Source organism: Rhodnius prolixus, unplaced genomic scaffold (genome assembly GCF_049639745.1).
Source record: "Rhodnius prolixus isolate KJV_2025 unplaced genomic scaffold, Rpr scaffold_5, whole genome shotgun sequence".
In the NCBI taxonomy this organism is placed as follows: domain Eukaryota; kingdom Metazoa; phylum Arthropoda; class Insecta; order Hemiptera; family Reduviidae; genus Rhodnius; species Rhodnius prolixus.
Genome location: NW_027411624.1, coordinates 6851877 through 6865221, shown reverse-complemented (window position 1 = coordinate 6865221; position 13345 = coordinate 6851877). Strand labels below are relative to the sequence as shown.

Genomic DNA, 13345 nt, shown 5'->3' with positions numbered 1-13345 from the left:
TCAGGCGCATTTATTCTCTTGTTATTTCTTTGATTTCCCTCTTTCTTTATTTTCTTATTGAATTATAAGATAACCAATTTCCAAGAAAATTGTGTGTGTTTTCTATCAACGGGAAGACGAAGAAGAAAAATGTTTAGAGATGAATAGAAAGAGAGAGAGAGAGCGAAGGACGGAGAAGACAGATTTGAATTATATAGAGAGAAAATGCGAAGTAAAAAAAAAAGATTTTTATTGTGTGTGTGCGTTATGAAAGCATTGAGATGAGACTGGACGAGATGACAAAGGGAAAGCGGAATGAGAAGACGAGAGAGAGAGAGGTAGAAAGATAGGCCGGAAGTGGGAAGAGATACGTATTGTTATAGAAGATCTGAATAAGGTGAGAGAGAAGAGAATTCCAAGATGTTGCCTGCGGGAGAATTCAGCAGGATAAACTTGTATATCCAGTTAAGAGAATAAATCGGAGACCTGATGAGAGGCGGCAACCGCACACAGCAGGGACTCGTGAGTAAATCTTGCCATCATCATCATAGAGACCAACTTCCATTATATACTGAAATTAAGTTTTTATTTTACTTCACATTGTTCTGAGACAATAAATACGTAGATAGAAACGTCGACTAAGTACATAATACTGTTCAATTTTTATTTCTTTATTAGTACTTTATAAGTCTTATGTTTTCTCATTCAAATTAATAATTCAAAGTAATTTGCATACTATGTGAGTCTTAAGATTAGAGTCCAGTTTGCTGGAAATAATATTCAAATTGCCAACTTAATTTTGGTAATCTCAAACTATTTAATTTTGAGCCGAATAGTTAAGAAACTTAAGTCGAATGTGATAATGAAATATTGCAGACAATATCTCCCGAACTGAAATTTGAAGTTCATCCTCTTGTTGGGAAATAATTAAGAGAAGTGAGAGCAGAAAGTTGGGAATAACCTGGAGAAGAATTTCGAATATTTTTTTAATTGTATCCCTTGAAGATCCCATAAATTAAAAACAATAGGGTATTTTCCATTCCAACACCTGGTAAATATCTAGGCCCTCCAGGGAACACCTCCAAGTAATGTTGGAAGCTATAGTGATAACCACTCTTAATAAACAATCCCCAAGTACAGCTTTCCAAGATTAAGGATTTTCGGGGACATTGTAAGAAGATAACCACCACTCCCTGGTAAAGTATGCCCCTATTCCCGCAACGAACTGCAATGAAGTAGTTGGGAGAGTTCAAAAAGAGGGTATACCACACTATATAATCTTAGAAAACATCCCCACTCTTTTAGGAAAGCCAGGAAAATCGGGTAGCCTACAGAGTAAAGAAAGTGCAGGGAACCCCATACTTCCAAAGACACGAGTATGTAATCCACATCTGATAACTTCGTAGGCAAGTCAAATATCAGTTTACTGTTTAAAGTTATCACGCGTGGGTGGTTTTATATTCTTGAAAAAAAAACTGCCAGTAAAAAACCCACCGACTAGTTTGCCTTGTTACAAAAAAATAAAAAGGGGAACCCAGCAAAATGGCGACTCTACTTTGTCCTATATACACTCACTACATCTTGAACAGGTTGGTGGGAGTATTTTGTGACTTTGGTAGGCTTGTGGGTAATACATGAAGATGCGATAAAAGTTCTTTATGTAATGTCGTGTAAACTGAACCAACTTCCTGTCTCCATGAGGTGGAGGTGTTGGCCACCAACGAAGAAAAGAAAATTATGTTACACATAACGTAGATGTTAACACTTGCATGAGAGATTAGTTCTATATGTACAAGGAACATCAGAAAGGAAAGGGGGAAAGACTTCCCTGTATGAAATAGGCTTTTCCGGCTTGATGTCGCACGTGTTAAATTTATATTACTATTTTTCTTCCGTGGTAAAAAAAAGAAAATGTTATTTGGGACAGAAGATAACAGTTACGCTATAATATCCAAGTGATTCTCAACACTATCTCAACTGTGTTCTGCGCAAGAATCAGTATTTTGATTTAGAATTTCGTTTCGCTGTATTGTTTTTCCATTTTTCGGCATCACAAAATGTCTTGTCATTGTGTGGCCATCATAGCGAATGGGTGCGGAGTTACCGGAGAGGTTGTGGGTTAACCCCTGGCTGGAGGCCAGCGAGAAGAAAAGTTTATTTACACCGCATGGCTAAACTTACTGTGACATTATTCCAGCAAGATCTGTCTTTGCACTTATGGAATAAACATATGCATTGCATGAGCCTGACAAAGGACAATCCGGTGCAGGTAATGCCATGAAGTAGATAAAACGTACAGTAGAGAAGTAATGTACGTTTTGTGCGGTGTGAAGGGCTTGTGTGGCTCCAGGGTTCAGCTCTTTGGACGGGAAAATTCCCTCACTGTTTTCTTAATTTTCCCAAGGAACATCTCACACTATACTTCTAAGTCAGACTAACAAGACTAGAAGAGAAGTCTTATGGTCTATTGGGTGCCACGATAGACCCTTCAGATGGTCACAGTGGCGTATACTCTCTGACCAACCCTTGTAGGATCTAATTCTAAATAAAAACCCCTTCCCAGTGAACAAGAATCTTCGGGGAACTTTTAGTTATGTTACAGGGAATCTAAAAGTGCACATTAAACATATTGGAATTGTTTATAACTGTTAACAAATTGCTTTACTCAATATCTTTACCATAAATCTTAGATACGTTGTTGGTTATGATAGTGCAGTGAAAATCTTGAAAGTGGGAGGAGTTCAGAACTTGATAAGACCATCTTTAAGATAGCGGAGAAACTATTAAAGAGTTCAGAAGGAGTGGCTTCTTAATTCTAGTTTTAGGTTGTGGTTGCTCAAGGAGATTTTATGTCTCCAACAACTATTCAGTTACAGTAATCATAGTGTGAGAGAACACAATCTCACATAAGTACGATTTATCTAACCCTGATGATGGCTGTAACTCCGTGAGTATTCAATACACCGTGCTACGAATACACTCAACGATATTTTCTAGCACTGCGGACCTAACTTTGTTTTTAATACTAAAAGAAATAATGAAGTTAGAGCTACCTGCGATTATTTATTTGTGTTTGAGTTGTAAGATTCATATGTACTCGTCACGTGACTCCAAAATGACTGTGACTAACAAATTATTCCTTTACAAAGTAGTCATTAGGCCGATGTTGCTCTACGCCTGCTCCGCCTGGAGCTTGACTTGTAGTAGCAACATCAAGCAACTTCAGATGATAACCCAAAACAAATTTCTCAGACTCGCGACAGACTCTCCACGACGCACTAGAATTGACTCACTCCATGGATACTGCGTCCATTATCCTCCCGGTACACTTCTTTATCCAAAATCGTCTGCTCAAACTCCTTTCCATCCTAGACTGTCATCTTAATTCCTCTGCCACGACATAGCCTCCTACAGATCCTTCTACAACATACAGACACAGAAGACTAAAACATATCCTACTCTAACTCTCTACACTAGCTGCAGGTTTTTCCTCTCCTTTTTTACCTGCATTCCAATCCTCCTCACGGTGCAAAGGACCCTTGTTGTTGCGCACCTTACAAAACCCCAAAACAAACAAACAATCCTCCTCACTTGACTTTTCTCTTACTTCACTTAGTTAAGAAGGTTGAAATGTATTATTTTATACTTGTATATTTATTTTATGTATATATTTATTATAATAAATATTTATTCTATTTCTATTCTATTCTATGTACTCATAGGTCCAACACTGTCAATGTGTTAATAATCATCGATTTGAATAAATTAAATCGATAGCATTTTAAATGTTGGCTGTAATTAAAAGAAGAGATTTTACCTTATATTTATTTTGAGAGATTTTATTTTATATCACTTTATTTAATTACTTTTCTTTGTTCTAAAAATATGTACTTTAATTTATTTGGAGCTGTTTATATATTTACTCGCTTATCATTGACTAATTTGTTTTTAAAAGGCGTGTTCTTTCAATTTATTTATTTATTCCCATTTTTATTCTATTTTATTTATTTGTAATGGAAATGTGTTGGTTGCAAAACAAAAATGTACGAAGCTGTCTCCCCGTAATATGTAATACTGCTTATACTCGTATACAGAATTATTATTACTCACATATCCAGACAGACCATTTTCAAAAACTAAAAATGGAATTCAAAAGGTTTAATTGTAAAGTAGAACGTAAACCATAATCGTCTCATGCATGTGTCGTATGAATATGATGTCACTAAGACCATAATTGAAGCATTTCTTTAATTAATAATTATTTCTAATTATACTTAAATAAATATTGGTTGAATTAGTAAAAAAAATTGGGGTTGTGTATTTTAAGGGTTGGAATTGTCAAATGCAAGATCTAATCTACAACCACTTAATCTGACATGTATGGACAAAGAGTCAGAGAACCAGGGAACAATCAGATTGGAATTGGGTTCCCCTGGAAACGCCCTCTGGATCCTAGTATAAACCGCTAGTCCTGTAGAGATCGGAGAACACTTGATCAACGATCGCCTCCACAGTCTGAGTGTGAATAGATAGATAGATGGTGGAGGAGGTGGAGGACCATTTTGCACAATCTTTCCAGATAAATCTCACATTAGCGCGGATACTGTGAGGTATCCAGTCCTCCTGTGTGCACCCTACAACCTTTGGAAGGGACCCATGATAATGGTCGCTCTCACATGGTTTTTTTTTTTCTTTCTCCCTCTCTTGTCCATTTCTTTCTTATTCTACGAGTTACGCTCTTGCTCGTATTTTTTATTTTATTTTGTTCGCACCCCATCAGGCCTGCCATTTTCTAACTACCCGTCTTGTCGTGTGGTGAGTGTACACTTCGTCCACAAAGCCAGCTAGTTGCTTTAATGCATGGCGGTCTTACATGTCAATTTATAGCCAACGATATAAAAAAAAAAGAAAAAAGTACGGAAGGGAAATGTGCAACGGACGTAGGTTTTCCTGGTGTGGTACTGTAAGGGTGTTGGAAATTCACTGACGATATAAGGATTTACTTGGGGAAAAATAAAGTGGAAATCTTTTTTAAGTTCCTTTACAAAGCACCAAAGTACTGTTGGCTCTTGGAAGCCAGAGAGAGAGAGAGAGTAACGAAGGGCTGCTGGAACTTCTTTAAATCTTGACATCATCAAGTGTGTGTGGTGTTTTCTCCACTTTCTTTGGACCACCCTGCATTAGTAACGCCTGACATATAATGATGTGGATCTTACATCCAATATGTTTACGACAAAGTATGTTGTGTATTTATTACTTAGTAGTTGACTTTTATTAATTCAATTTTTTTTCCCCGTAAAATGATTTCATTTTCTGCGTAGTTCTTAGTATTTTCAATGATAAAAAGGGATAGTAGTACCTTTTTTGAATGTGAAAGGGCAAAATGGTGAAAGTTGCACATTTGATTTTTCAAAGACATTGTTCCTTCTTTATTACAAACACAAGAAGAACAAAAAGGTGTTATTACTATCAGTATTTTTTTACGACAAAAAAATCAACGAGGAAAATGTTATATTGAAAATAGGGTCCTTTTACAATTTAATTTAGGGAAGAGTATATTTTACTATAAGTACCTAATATTTAAATACATTTTTTAATGAGACTATTTGCATTTTAATTCAAATAAATGGTATTAAATATTTTAATAGAAAATTAAGTACTAAGATACACTCGCTTCGGTGGTACATAAAGTACTAAACAAGATGTTACTACTAAACTACGAATCCCACTATGATTATTCCGAGATATAACTTAAAAATTCAATCAATAAATGAGAGATATGCTCAAGGGAAAAACGGATGAACTATAAAAATTAGCGAAAACTTTCCCGGATTAATTGTAGAAATGAAAGCAACCCTAAAATGATAAAGTGATCTCAGTATAAAAATGGGATATATTCTCTGCATTAGAAGAGTTCGTTAAAAGTTTTAAAGGTGGACATGCTTGCGACCGATGTAGAGTAACAAAAGATTATAGAACACTGTCTTCAGATTTAAAGAGAAAAGCTACAAAACTATTGGTGCAAAATTTGGTAAAAAGAAATAAAATAAGCTGTAACCATTAAAGTTCATTACCATAAAACAGTAAGTGTTACAAAAATATCCGCTAGATGGCATAGGCTGTACTATTTGGCTATTATATCATAACTTAAAACTTGGAGGAGTCCTTGACTGTTGGACTGGAATATTCAATGAAAGTGTTTACCTTAAATAATAAAACATTATTCATGCAATGAATGACGTTTTGCCTTGACAGTGCAGCTGCACCAACCGTTCTTTAACGATATTTACTTGTAAGCACTTTCTAAACATACAATTAAAATATTATTACGGTTTAAGAATTATTTTGTGAACAGTTATCTATAATAATTAAGCCATCGCTCAGCTTGTGGAGCTGATTTACCTAAAGTTGATCTTTGCCTCTTTGTGCAGACTATAATGGAGAGAAAGAGCGAGAAAAAGAATTACAAGGGATTATTAAATCATGTTTCTTCTTAACATTTCTAAACTAAGTGAAAATTATTGCAAAAGGTGCTTTTGTCCTATGTATACAGGAGAAATATAGTTATTGAAAAAAGTATTACTCTAGAATTATGTTTTTCGACATAAGTCTACATAAAATAATGAACTTAAAAGCAGCAAATGTGAGTAATAGCATTGCCGTTCGTTTTGTGATTAACACCAAGCGGATGTCTCCCTTTAAGTTTATACTTTTGTTATTCAAAAGTTTTTACTTTGATTAAAATGAATCTTTAAATATATTGTTAGTAATAAAATAAAAATAATCAGATATTTTTGTAAATTGTAACGATGCAACTTACTACTTGATTTATGTTTATATCTTGTTCCTTATTACTCTACTTAGTACTTTCAAGTTTTAGTTTATTGGGTTTTGTATGAAAAATATTGTGTAAAATATATCTTGCTAACCTTAATACGTTGTAAATACCTGTTGAACAGTCTCCTAGATCTAGTAGGACGGAGCTTTTTTGATCTGGAAAGGTGGTTAACTGGAGCTTGCAGGTAGCATTAAAGTCCATCTCACTATCCTCAGACGGAAGGGGAACAATGGGCATTTTGGATTGCCTGCGTCCCAACCCCTTTTTGTTGGAACCGCCCTTCTAATACAATCCTCTGATAGTTAAGAGAAAATCCGCCTTGAGGTCAATATACCAAAAAGGGTTATCCCATCCTAGGCTAGTATTGCAAACTGTGCAAAGAATTGATTCTTTCCAAGTCCTACAAAGTTTATAAAGCCTAAGATGCTGGGTTTTTAAGCAATACTTGGCCTACAATCAAATACATTGAATGCTGAACGGAGACTTCCCTAGTACTCTAGGACACAACCACTTCTAGAATTCCCGATTGACGAAATGATTTTTATTCACCAGGTGTACTTATGGAATATATTTCCGAGTACCTAGACAGTTTGTCTCCTAGATTACCTAACACAAAGAGTGGATAATGAAGTGGAGTATACGAAAGTAGCGAAGTAGCAGCCATATGCAATCCCATTCTAGAAAACAGATGATCTATATTGAACACATGTTTCATTATAGTTTTCTCATTTATAAAGAAAATAACAATAATCTGAACTGTTTTACTAACATTAAAATGAAAAATAAAATATAACAAAAAGAAAATATATATTTTTTTTGTGGTGTTTTTGAGATAAAATTTTTTAATTTTTTTTTAATTGCGCTATTCGATAATTTACGAAATACCTATGGGGGGAAAATTAATGAGAAAAATTTAAAAAGTATTTTTCACATTAAATAGTACCAATCACACTGTGAAATGTGCCAGCATTATTAGGAAGGGCCTAAGTTAAGTTCAAACAAATTTTTCAGACTTAGAGGACTTCTTAAAACTGGTATTTCAGTTGAAAATCTGCACGAATGAGAGAAATTGTTCCCATTATTGAGTTATATACAATAATACAATGTAAACATATGTTTCTAAATGTATGGAAATAAAAAAAAATATATATAATAACGTATAAAGCTCGTTAAGTATGGGAGATATGTTCCCAAGTAGTTTACTAGAATATGGCCACTACGCGCCTTAAGATGAAGAAGACGACGAAGAAGTAGAAAAAGAAGTTAGTAGTAGTAGGAGGAGAAGGAAAGAAAAGCTGGAATCCCAAAGCGGAAGTTCTAAAACTGGAATTACCATAAGTTAGCAAGAGAGAGAAATCTCATGGTGGAGCAATTCCAGAGGTCGACTTCCCTCTCTCGCCTTTTGAGGGTCGTGCCTTCACTGGATCTTCGCGTAAAGCTTATCTCCTTGAGTGTACAAGATAAACGACCGACTCAATCATCTTTTTTTTTAAACTTTCTTTGCGTCTTTTTTTTTCCTTTTTGTCTTCATCATACCGCGTGAAGCTTAGACTTATTCTACAAGTTTGAAATTATAACTACGAGTATATGGGATCAAACTGCGAAGATAATTCCGTCTAATTCCCCGTTCTTACAAGTGACAAGTTCTCTTCTGATTTATAATTTTTACAAATTATTTTTAGCTTCTGTATTGAACTGATATGAAAAATTTTCAATTCCAAGTGTAGTTTTTCGCACCGCTTCTATGAGATGGCTCTTTTCACTCGCAGGATACACCTTGGGGACTGTTATAACCCGGAATCTATAGGGATGATAACATGCAAAGAATGCCGAAACTTCGAAAAATTATAAACAAAATTGTGGTTTTTTTTTAAGTCTTCATCGCAACAACTTTTTTTTAAAAAAAATAACAAAGTTGAAGATAAAAAAAAACCAATTCGATTCAACAGCATCAATATAAAGATTGGTTCTTCAAAACTTCATGCTAGCTGCAACAACATTGACCATATGTATGAATGAATTGTTATTACTGTATGTGCTCCGGATGTTCAGTGTACGGATGTTATACTTTCAAATAGACTGAATGTATGTGTCAGTACATACGCGTTTGTTCAAAGTACCTTCCTGTTTTGTTGAGGCCATGGTTTGTGATTTTGGCAGGTGAAACAACATAACCACTCAGAGCTTGTTTTCTCTCTACTACAGCCTCCTCCAATTTCTTCTCTGCTACATAGCCTCTTGTTTCCTACAAAACTATCTAACAGTATACATCAACAGTTCCCTATCTGCCTATTAAAGCTTGCCTTTCACTATCTCAGTACTTATCTGAGTTGCTGTTGAAAGTTTTAATAAAATTGCCTAAAGCTAATTAATTAAGCTTATGCTTCAACGATGTAATTAATCATCTTGGTTTTTATTTTTTTAATTAAGACTTTTAGCTTTAAGCCATCTCCTCCATAGTAGATGAAAGATAGTACCGATAAAAGCCAAGATGAACGAAGTTCATTTTGACTTAAAACATTTTAACAAGTATTACAGCTGATTATTTTGGGCTATAGTAGCCTGTACAAAGATTACAGTTTCACAGATTACTTAAGTAGTAATTCAGCCACGATTTACATTATTATTGAACAGTGTAGTGAACAGATCTCTGCCTAAAGAGCAGCCAGCGGATATGGTACTCGAGGCCTACAAGCTCTGGGTCCCCAGTATATTTGGAACAGAGCTAGAAATTGCCAGAAAGTATAATTTCAGCTTCACTGGACTGGACCATCCCTAAGACATTTTAGAATTTTCATTGGGAAAGGATGGTTTCCCCAAAATGGAAGTTGCAGAGAAGATATGATCTTGTCCAACATCTAGTAGCTCCTAAACTTGCTCTGATGGGTGACACCATTGATGTAAATGCGGTCAGGTTTGAAGTCTCTCTTCAGCTTCCTCCATATTAGGTCTGAAATTCTAATCATTCAGCAGCTAATTTCCACGACGTCATGCGGAAAACGGAATCTGTCAGAAAATGTGCAGCCAAATCTTAGCAACTCTTTCTTTCGGTGTTCCTTCACACGTTTCTTCTTGGAGTGGTGGCCTCTTTGATCATGCTCCCCAAAACACGGTTATCTTTCCTTCCATATTTTCATCTACTTTAATTTTATAATTGGTCCCGATAGATTAACGTTAATTTTATAAATATATTAAACTTCTTTCTAAACCCCTCAAATGTTAAAAAAAAAAATTCTGCTACCTGAAATAGATTTTTTTCCATTTTATTGCAACATCTGGATGTATTCTTTTTTAAACAATTTCGTCATTGAACTTGAATATCTATCCTATTACAGCTCAACTTTTGAAACAGTATTTTAAAATTACTATCACTTTACAATACCAATGATAGAAGCTATAGAAGCTCCTAAAATTATTATGTTTTCCCATAAATCCAATATTAAGTCATGAATATGTAATATTAATATAGATTTTCTCTCTATATGTTTGCAAATAATATACTAAGGTTTTCAAGAAAATTCCATTCAATATTAATGAAGTTATACGCAGTCAAACCAAATAACAATTTTAGTAACAACAGGGCGAGGAAATTATTTACGTTCCATTAAGGTTAATGATTTTTCCCCGAATGAAAACACCATTTATGAAAAGGCTAGAGCATCAAATTGGTTTGGGGTGCCCCAAATGTTGAATGCTTTTCGGTTAATGATAACGATAACCATTAAAAACAATGTCGAAACTGTCGCCGAGCAGACAATCTCCCATTCATATATTGGGTTAATAAGATTAAGCGATAAGCGGTCATGTTTGATTATTGTCCCCAGGGTTGGAGACCCCTTCTGTAACATAAAATGTTTTTGTTTTAATTTAACCTTACTGGATACCTTGCTGGATAATAAATTTCAAGATAAATCAAGGTTATTATCTCTTACTATAGTAACAGAGGAAGTATTTTGCATTGCTGTCAAATTTGTAGAAAAGTATACTTCACCAGGAAACACTTTTTGAGAAGATCCGACTTGTTAAAAAAAGCAGATTCGAAAACGATAAGCGTGGAGCTGGTCCCTGTTTCAGTATCCAGTATCTTCCAGACGATTCATTATTTTTAAACTAATAGCTTGGAGATACGCGTACAGCATCCTCACCAAAAATTTGAATCAATCACTTAAATGCTTTGCTTTAACTTATTCACCCTTAACTCAGAAGTTCTTCGAAAGAAACTTGAGAATTTGTATAAAGAGAATCGAATCGTACACATCAGTTTTAACAAGAGTTCAAAAGTTTAATCACCTATTTTCCGGATTAGCTTCCAGGTTTTAGTTCCATTAAATGTTGAAATTTATTTAACAGAAACTTGCCTGATATGTACCAGCTCTGAACATCTACCTACTAAATTGCATGTAACCGTACAGGCCTCGCCTGAAATGTCAAACGACAATACCCAGTGGGAAGGCCCCATGTATGCCTCACATCTAATTGACAACACGAACATACATTTGTAATGGCTCTTAAAATTAGCTCACCATTATAACGCACCAATCTAAACTAGACTTTTTAACATTAGTTTGTTAACAAAGTTAAGTAAAAAACGAATCGATTACAAATCAATAAAACATTACCATAATTTTGTTTCTCTCTCTGACTCAGTGGCGTAAAGAAGTGTTTTAAAGTATTTTTGAAGTATAAAGTGAAGGGATAAGGCTGTTCCCTTGTAGTAACTTTAGCAGGATTAGATTAAGATTTTAGAGAAAACCCTTGTTTGATTTAAAAGTAAGAGTGAGTTTAAAAGTTTAAGGAATAATATAATCCAATTTAATTATTAAATGATTAGTTAATGTAATCATTATTCTTATTCGCCAGTTAAATAATGCTATTAATATGCTTTTTCTTTAAAACACAGTTAAGAGAAGTAACGATGAGATTGGAGCGTCTGGCTAGTGCTGCACTCTATGAAAGGCAGCTGACAAGTTGAAGTGGCTAACATCAATTAATTAGATAGTACTTCTAAGTTACCTTCTTATTTAAATACACTTTACAAGAAAGTGGAACTTTAAACAGGCAAGCAAGAAGAAGAAGAAGAAGAAGAAGTAAGGGTAACACCCAATGTCTCTTTACGAGTGCTCTCAAATAATGATGACGGCTCTGCAAAATGTTTCCAATGTCAAGAAGAAGACAGTCAGTCAGTCTTCTTCTAGACTGCTGAAGGTGACAATGAAGTTGTAGTAGATGATGATGATGTCCTTCAAATCTTCAGCACTAAAAGGGAGAAAATACCCTTTTCTCCTTTACCTTTGAGAAGCACTTGATTTTGTCTGACGTTTGCATCAAATTAATTTTACTAACGTTGTTCTTAAGATGGGCTGGGTGACTTGGGAAATGAATGGATTTTTCTTTTTATCAATTTTCCAGTTGGTTTTTAGTGCTCCTCTAGAATGAATTTATACATTTTGTTTTTTCAAGGACTCCATTGAAAACTAAAGAGTAAGTACGCACTAGTTATTTAAAGTATTAGTGACATTAAGAGCTTGCCTAACAAAGGGAGCGCTACAATAGTAATGTGGCTATAATTATGGATTTAGTTCTTCTCAGTGATGAGGTTTTGTTTTTCAAAAAATTACAAATTTAATTGTAAGAGCTTTATAGTTCTCTTCTTTAAAAGGGTTCATTCTATGGACACAGAAGACTGGAGTAGCACTTTTCGCAAAACTCGAAGACTTCTTGAGAAGCCAAATGTTCAGCCTAACAAACCCTATCACTTTGACACAATCATTGGCCGACCATTTCCTTTTCTTGCTGATAAATCTTGCCGTATCACTTATTGTCTTACATTCCTCTGGATGATAGCAAGGTCTTCCCACAGAGTCTGTCTCTTGTCTAGAATTTTCAAGAGTAAGTACTTCGAACCACGCTTTTTGATAGCTTCAATTTAGAGGCATTTCGCAATGGTCCAAAAGGATTCAAGATCCTTGTTTGATCACAGCATGTACCTGGGCGTAATGATTCTGATATTAAAATAATCTTCACGCATCTCCCAGGAAAGCAGAAAATGAGTTTTCTTTAATGTTTTAAATAAAATGTAATCCATACTCTTCAAGTTTCGAGACAAAATGTTCACTCATAAAAATTTAGCCTCCTCACAGTTCAAAATCCTTCTGTTTAAATGAGTTTGTTGTAGCCTTGTTCTTGGAAGTTTCAGTGTAAGTTCGTAGAATTTAGGCACCTGTTAAGCGTCTGAATGTGTAAATTTGTTAGTTAATGTGATCATAAGGAAAGGTGATAAAAGAAGGGATAAGTAGCACTTTTTGGATGGATAATGGAATATCAAGGGCCGCAGTTGGTAACAGTCTCTACTGGATACAGTTTCCTGCAGGAGACTGTAACTGCATCAACAATGTCTTGGTACTGGGTATTATAAGTCCGTGGGTTTGCTACATTCAAGGCCACTTAACACGGAACAGCCGCCAACCCTTTCATAAACTGGGCTTTCTGGTTCTCCTGTTCTAAAGCTTACTTGTTCAGGTTTTTTCT

General features: G+C 34.9%; 1 protein-coding gene across 1 annotated transcript in view; it reads left to right on the top strand.

The window, feature by feature from the left end:
* LOC141457922 (uncharacterized) overlaps positions 1–13345 on the top strand; it is a 319220-nt gene that overhangs the window by 296735 nt on the left and 9140 nt on the right. The gene's annotated exons all lie outside the window — the stretch shown is intronic.